The following is an 8,358-nucleotide window of genomic DNA, read 5'->3' as shown; positions in this document are numbered from 1 at the left end:
GACACCTGATAATATGTACATCCCATGTAATAGAAAGGGCAACAATAAAACAGTGGTCCTAAAGAAAGAATATGGCAGAAAATTATCTGTAAGCACAGTCTATTTTCTTTTGTTGTCCAGAGCAATCCTAGTTCCTCTTGGCCTCCCAGAAATTGGAAGCTAAATAAACTCAAGTTTCCTTTACTTTGCATTCAATTACAATGATTTGTGATGAAATTACATAATGCCACATCCAGTGGTACATACCTAAACAGAATTGGTGACTATAAGTCTGATTTTGAGTGACCTAGACTTCCATTAACTGGATTTGGAGACTTGACAGAGCAGTGGGGAGTTTTCAGTGTGCCTGGACAGCAACTGGGTAAAACAGTACAGTAAATAGCTCAGTGGGCACCTTTGTTTAGTCAGGGTAAAGAATCTTGGAAGTTTAAATGCAATAACAAGAGAAAGTGGGGGAATGGTAGGGTTCGAGTGGTCATACCAGAAAAAAAGAAAATTGTCTTTTTCTTTTGGCTAACTTGTTTGACTGAGTTATAATGGTGACAAATCTTGGAAACTCATTGGACGTCTTTTACTTCAAAACAAGAATGAGTTCTCAGAGAACTTGATGGAGTTTTGATGGTCTAATTAAAAGTGGTTACTACTCATTTGTTCAAGTGTTCAAAGTAAGGAATTTGCAGATACTATAGTAAAATGTGACAGACTAATAAACATAAGAATATGCACAGAAATGCATAAGTAGTATTTCTTAGAGGGATGTGACATTTTATTACAGTGAAAACTGTTGTTAATCTTTTTTCTGAATTCTGTTCTCTCAAGGTTCATCATTTTTCATAGCTAATACTGTAAAAATTACTTTTGAGTCTAGTTTTGGTGGCAGTGAAAAAAAATGTGGGTAATAACAAAACTACACTTAAAACCAACAGAGTTTTCGTGCATATATAAGTTAATCTGAACACTGCAGCTCTAGTCTGAGGTTATTAAGGGTAGAGAGGAAAATGGGACATTTAACTGTAAAGTATGCATTAGGATTTTGGCAGTATTTTTTTATATATATAAACAGTTCTTGAACAGGACAATATACTGAAACTTGTGTAGTTGTAGTTAAATTCTGTATACAGTTAAGTTAGTGCCTATACTTTTTGAAAGGAAATAAAATCAGTTCAGTCTAGTTCTAATTGACCTTACATTTTTTTTTTCTTAAACTGTCCATATATATGGTGGTGTTAGGCTTGTGCAGAAGTTTGCTTTCCTGTATCATAAAGTCATACCCGTTTTTATTGAATTGCAAGGTAAAGAGATTACTTGATGATGTCACTACTTCATCCTTGAACATACATTTGAGACTAAATTATTTATGTTAAATACTGATTTGAGGATTAACTGGGAGTTGAAACTTGTATTGCCCCTAGTTATATTGCATCTAATTACAGAAAGCTGAAAAATTTTCATCTAGGCTTCAAATCAGTAGCACTCCATACACTCCTGAGTGTAAACAGCAAAAGTTAATAGCATGAATGATCTTGCTTTGTGGCTGCTTAATTCCACATTGGGTATGAATAAATACTTGCACTGACCAGCTTCTCTAAGTTATTTAAGCTTTTGAAGTATAATTGGCACATCCCCTTCTTAAAACTTCATGCTGAGTTGATTCCAGAGTTCTCCTTATGGATTTTCAGTGAAGAATTACAGACTTGGAAAACAACGAGAGAGTTGACTTTGAAACCACTTTTGCCAGCCTCCTATCAACAACTTCTTATACAACGAGTTTGAGAGAAAATTCAGGTAAGAGGAGGAGAGTCTGAGGGGTGGGGGAAATGTAGCCAGTGGTTTTAAAGTTGGCAAAAGATATAAGATAAGATAAAAGATAAAAAGATATAAGATATAAGCTTACTTACGCCTGTTCTACTGCTCATTTGATCTTATATTTCATATTACCTTATCTGGTTCTCCTGCTGTTGAAATGGAAGGAGACAAATTCCGTAGCTGCCTTATCTTTCAGATTCAGACCATTTTTTTAAAAGGTTGAACTGACTACAGACTTTTCCAGCTGTGTCTATTTGTGGTCTGCAAGTAGTAGTATGTCCTGGTTTAAATACAAGACAAACTGAACTTAAATACCTATTATTTCTGGAGATTGGGTTTTGTTGAAGAGGGTATAGGAGGAGCCCAGGTACAGATTTGAAAGTAAGTGAATAGCTTATTAGCAAAACAAAGCTGAGAATTCCTTGTTTCCTCTCTGGCAGGACCTCAGCTGAACTTGCACTTGATTTTAGTTATCTTCTTTTTAAAGAGGTTCACTGTTGAATTGAGGTAGTGAATTTCACACTTTTTCCCCACAGTAGCCACAAATTGTCATTCAACAAAGCCAAATACTAAACAGTCTAACAATGTAGCTTGTCAGCAGTAATGTAGTTTTACAGACTGATGGAGATATTTTCTCTCTGTGAATTCCACAGTAAGTAAAAGGCAAAAGAAGCAATAGTTAACAGAAATGGCAAAATTATTGAGGCTTTAAAATGTTTGAAGAAAGCTAATCCCTTCAAAGTGATAGATGAAGAGAAATGGCAGTGGCCAGTTTCCACTTGGTCATGCCCTGCTCTAAGGTGCGCACAGGATATTTTATCAGTGCAAACCTTGGAAAAAACTGGGACTGATGAGTCTTTCTGCTCAGCTAAGATGGACAAACTTGAGGACAGTGTATGCTGAATAGCAGTCTTCAAAATGTGGCTCCTCGATGCCTTTAATAATTGGAGAAAAACTGGTGTTTTTGTCAGGGTTGCTAGACACATCAGTCTAGGAAGTCTAGTTGAGTGGTAGCTGCTAGTGGTGTTGGTTGATCCGGTTCTATAGTGATGGCTATTTGGAATAATAAGTTTTTAATCTGTACGGCACCTTTCTTAAGTCTATGTTACGGTGGCTTGAGGAGGGAAGTAAGCAGTGTTTGTGTCTGCACTAAGCTTTGACTTCAGAAGCTTCAGAACTTGTGGATTTCTAAATTGGATGTTGGGTGTAAATTCTGCAGGCAGGAATAAAAGTAAAAGTTGGACTTGGGATCAGTACACTTATTCATAGCTGTGTAAATGAAATAGTTAAAAAGTAGCACATTACTTGGAAAGAGTGAAAAGGTTTCTTGTATCAGTGTGATTTGGCTGTCCCAGGGCAAAAGAATGGGAGAGAGATGTGAGGAAGGGGGTGTGAGAACCCACTATAGAACACAAGCAGAAACATCTACACAGTAGTACATAACAGTACAAACAAATTAGAGGAGTGTGTGTGCTTGTATTATCATGACACCTGATATTCATTTTGATCATATAGCTGGATTTAGTACCAAGTTGCCAAAGGCTAATAGCGTGAAGGTGGCTTCACAGCAATGCTTAAATGCTGCCTGGATGGCTACCGGCTTCATTTTGTAACGTAATTTTAATCAGTGATCCATTCTCTTTGCCTAAATCAAACCAGCTTAGGTTAGTTTATGTGTTCTCACACTGATACTATATTATTGAGGCAGTTTTACTTAGAAATTTTTTCAGTCCCTTTGTTTCTCTGGAAATAGTCTGGAGAATATTGAATTTCATTCTAGAGAAAACACATCTGATTCGGTATCATTGTTCATGTGAATTTTTCAGGTCCTGGCTGTACCTAAAGTAGCAGAAAAACACTTTTGCTGTAGGCAAATGAGTATTATAATATCGCTTATAGGAACTGTTTTAGACAACTCTAGTTTCAGGGTTTTCTGAAGTCTTCTGTTATTTTTTTTCTAAAAGAAAAGCTTTAAGATCAGATGCTGGCTGTCTTTCTCTTGCATGTTAAGGTGTGGGCATAATATCCCTCTTGTGAGCTGCTGTTCTCACCAGGTTCCTGTGTGAATTGGAAGATCCCTGGAGGTGTTTAAAAGGCATTTAGATGAAGTTCTTAGGGACATGGTTTAGTGCTAGAGTTGGGTTATGGTTGGAGTCGATGATCGTGAGGGTCTCTTCCAACTGAAATGGTTCTATGATTCTGTCTCTTCAGGAGCAGGCTTGAAGTTCTGTAGAAATGGTCAATTTGGGGAGGAAGGGAAAGTGACAAGGGTGTCTGTGGGGTCCTTGCAGGACTTTTGGATGCTTCTGTTTGCCACCACTTTTGCATGAAGTATTTTTGTAGGTTTAAGTGTGATTGCTCTAGTTGAGCTGGTGTTAGGTAGTGTCTACGTCAATGCCTTATTTCAGTCTGTGCAGTTACTCTTTAATAGTAGTTTGCCAGGAGGTGGCAGTGAATTACCAGTTTGTGCAGCGTGACCAGCAGACAGAATTGCGAAGTGTCAGGGTGCCCCTGTGAGGTCAGGTGCGTGTAGGGTGTCCTGTGGTGTTCAGTAGACCCTGACAGACTTAGAACCTGCCAGTGTCAAGGAGCAAGTTTCCCACATACCAGTGCAGATGAATAGGAAGTACAACTCTGCTGATTTTTGGGAGTCCCAAGTGTACTTGTGCATTCATAAAAAGCACCACCAAGGCAATGAAAATAAAGATTGTAAATGAAAACTGTTGAGTGTGACATGGATCATATATCTTTAGGGGATCCATACATCCAATATTAATATCAAATACCTTTAAAGACAAATGTGGAAATCTAATGACATGTAGTGTTAACGAATGTGCTTTCAACTGTAAGTGGCTATTTTGGTTAGCTGATTGACAAAGAATTACAGGAGGGATTCCAGTGGTGGGCTACGAGGATGATTAGGGGCCTGGAACATCTTTCTTATGAGGAGAGACTGAGAGAGCTGGGTCTGTTCAGCCTGGAGAAGAGAAGGCTGAGAGGGGATCACATAAATGTTTATAAATATCTCTAGGGTGGATGTTGAGAGGATGGGACCAGACTGTTTTCAGTGGTGCCCAACGGTAGGATGAGGGGCAACGGGCACAGACTGAAGCACAGGAGGTTCCATCTAAATATGAGGAAAAACTGTTCTGAGGGTGCCAGAGCACTGGAACAGGCTGCCCAGAGAAGTTGTGGAGTCTCCTTCTCTGGAGACGTTCAAAACCCACCTGGACACATTCCTGTGCAATCTGCTCTGGGTGAACCTGCTTTAGCAGGTGGGTTGGATTAGATGATCTCCAGAGGTCCCTTCCAACCTCAACCGTTCTGTGATTCTGTGAAAACACCAATGCTTGAATCGAGCAGCGTCTTCCTAAAAAGTCAAAGGCATTTCAGGCCTTGCTGCTTGACTTAGTGTGTTGCTGCTCATAACATTTGCAAGGCCATTGCTAAAGCTGCAAGGGCAGATGTTGTGTCCTGCATTGCTGCTCTTTAGGGAATCAAAGATCTCAAGTAAACTGGTTCTCTCTCTGGAGGAGGCCCACAGTAAAAGTGTATTTCAGAGGGATGTTGTTCGTGAATAACAGGTACATTTTTGCGATAAATCATAAGAGCAGATAAAGACTGAGGCATAAGATGGACTCCTTGTTAAACAGTGGAGAATCCATGCACGAAAAAGCTTGGTGATTGGTATGTCTTAATGTACTTCAGCTAAAGCTCATCTCAGCAATCGGTTGCAAGACAGATCTTTAGAAACCCCTGTCTTATTAGTGTTTGGATTTAGGGGCTCATAAAGTCAGGTGTGCTTCAGAGCCGCAAGATGCTTGCTGAGGACCTCACTAACGTTGCCAATTGCAATTTTGGCTTGCAAAATTTTTGACTGCCTCATGTGGGACATCATGCAGCTTGTGTTTTGGCTTATTGTTTAACACATTTTTTTCTCAGCAAAACAGAAGATTTGGCCTTTGGACAATAGAATCCTTCAGTCTTCAGTCCTAACTGGTGCTTTGACTGAGCCTCCAGTGGATTTATATGAATCCAATGACTCCCATAGGCTGAAAGGGCATAAAAAATGTTTATGGTTTGGAAATGGATTGAAATAAATAATACTATGGCAGGCATTGAGGTTTTCTTTTTGTGTGTTTTGTTTTTTTGTTTTTATTCTTTCCTTTTGCATAGGTTAGGGATAGGGGATTTAATCTCAATTTTTTTCCAGAGGACGGTATGAAAGCGTACAGTCTCTGTTATGAGCTGGCAGGGAAGCAGGTGTCTGCCTGGAGAAAATTCAGGGTAAGAGAGTTTATTTTTACTTTTACTTCCTTTAATTGCAGTTAAAAAGTTTGAGCTTTATTACTAGCCTGTTTGAAAATTACAACACCTGTTGCAGATTCTTCCTTAAGTGAAAACACATCGGTGCACAGGGAAGATGATATGTGGCCTGGTTGACTGCAGCACTTGAGTATACCTGATGTAGGATAAATCTCTGCATAAGACAACTAGATCTGGTCCTAGAAAAATAATACTAATTTTCTTTCATACCAACTTTCACCAAATCAAATTACTCTAGCAACAATTCTTCCAGTTTTGATATATTTAGCCAACAGTGCAGACTGTGAGGTGAAGCTTCGTTATGATTTTAGTATTTTATCAATTGACACATGGATATGGTTGAAATGGTACAACTCTATTTTACTGTTAGTAAAAAAATGTGAAGAGTTTCTTTCAGTAAGTAAAAGCAGTCACAATAAAGTATAATAATAGTGAATGAGACCAAGAAGTGATTTAACTGTTAGATGTAAAATTTTATAGACCTGGAGAATGTTTTCTGAACATTAGAACTTGCCTTTCTTTCATTTATATCAATGTATAGGGTAGTATTTTTCACTACAGCCCTTGCCTTTCTTGGTTTCAATTTATTTCCTGATGAAACTGTACAGTTTAAAAACATATTCTAGGTCAAATCAGTTAAAACTGATCATAAACTAAGTAGACAAGTTTTTACTGTATATCATATGTATTATTATGCATATTATGTCACTAATTTTTTTTTTCTGTTAGCGGTTACCATTTTTGTGATTAGCGAGGACAACGCTAGTACAAGAATTGCAAAACAGTTACACTGGGAGGATAAAAATGGCTGGTTTTCCTCTGCTTTCCTCCCCCACTGCCCATGAACATACATAAATTCCTGAACATTGACAGAAGCAGTTTGCTTCCACACGATTTCAAAGCCTGTCCCCACTAGGTTTGGCCCAGCAAGTTCTTTGGTTCCCTGCACTTTTGCTGTGCCTCTCAGAGTTGTGTGGTCCCTTAGATCCTTCATCTGTCTCCATGGCTGTGGTGTTTGATATGGCACATTGCCTCAGGTAAGATGCTATTTTCTCTGGTTGTTTTTCTGGCAGAAGAGGGGCTTAATTGCACCTTCTGCAAATCTAATGGTGTTTAGCACACTTCTAGGCTTTAGGTTGTTCTATAACTATCCCCAGATCAAGAGTCTGGCCAACAACAGCTGTTAACACCTGTTTTCCAGCATAATAATAGTAAATATATTTGATTTTGAAGAACAAACACATCTCTTCACTGCAAGGTCAGCTTTTTATACTTACATCTCAGTAACTTCCCCAGTATGCTGCGTGTCCTGCACCTGCAATGTACAGGTTTTCACCCCTTGAATGTCTTGCTACTTTTTCATGTGAACTGTAAAAAAGCTATCATAATATACGCAGAGAAAGGCAAGAAAGAGAGGACAAAAAAAACAACCACCAAAAAAACCCCAACAAACTGTTACATTACAGTTGCAGATGTGATAAATGAACTGAGTTTCACCCCAGTAGTTTTACTATAGTAGCTTCTTTAAAACTTGGAAGGTTTGCACCTGGGTACCTTTTCCCTCTTGTCCTAACCGAGCATATTTGTGGGTGCAACTTGTAACACTGGTATGACCCATCCACCAGCAGGTGGGTCATAAGAAAGAGCAGAGCACAGAGACTTGATAGTGGGTTTTACTTTCAGTGAGTTTTACCTTCTTATTCCCTTCAGTTGTTGAGGTGTTAATAGAGCGAGCGTCTCCTACCCAGGATCATGATGCTTGTAGGAAGGAGCACCTCGGGAGGCAGAATACAGTTCTGTTGACTTGGTTAAATTGATTTAAATATAAAAAAATCTAGCAGGAAGGAACTGAATCATGTTTTAAAAAGCTGAGACTAGTGTCTAGCTTGATTTAATAGTGTTGAGTTGCACAGATTTCAAGCAACTGGTATCAGATGAAGTTGAAAGCTGGCTTTGACCCTCCTCTTGGGCTTGTTGAGTAACATCCAGTGTCTGGTACTGATTATTTAGGTTGCAGATGGATGAATTTCTGGACAGAATGTTTCAGTAAATACTGCAAGTAAAACATTGTGTAGCCCTTTCTGTTTTAATCATGTAGCTGCCTTTTAGGGAGACACTGTTTGCTTATTCCAAATATTTGTTTCTGTGCCATAGTTCAATGTTGTTGCTCCTGCTGAGAGAACACAAGGTATTTGACTGGAACTGCCCCTGGTCACGATTAGTTGA

The sequence above is a fragment of the Caloenas nicobarica genome, chromosome 5 (assembly GCF_036013445.1).
Source record: "Caloenas nicobarica isolate bCalNic1 chromosome 5, bCalNic1.hap1, whole genome shotgun sequence".
NCBI classification, from domain to species: Eukaryota; Metazoa; Chordata; class Aves; order Columbiformes; family Columbidae; genus Caloenas; species Caloenas nicobarica.
Note: the sequence above shows the minus strand (reverse complement) of the source record.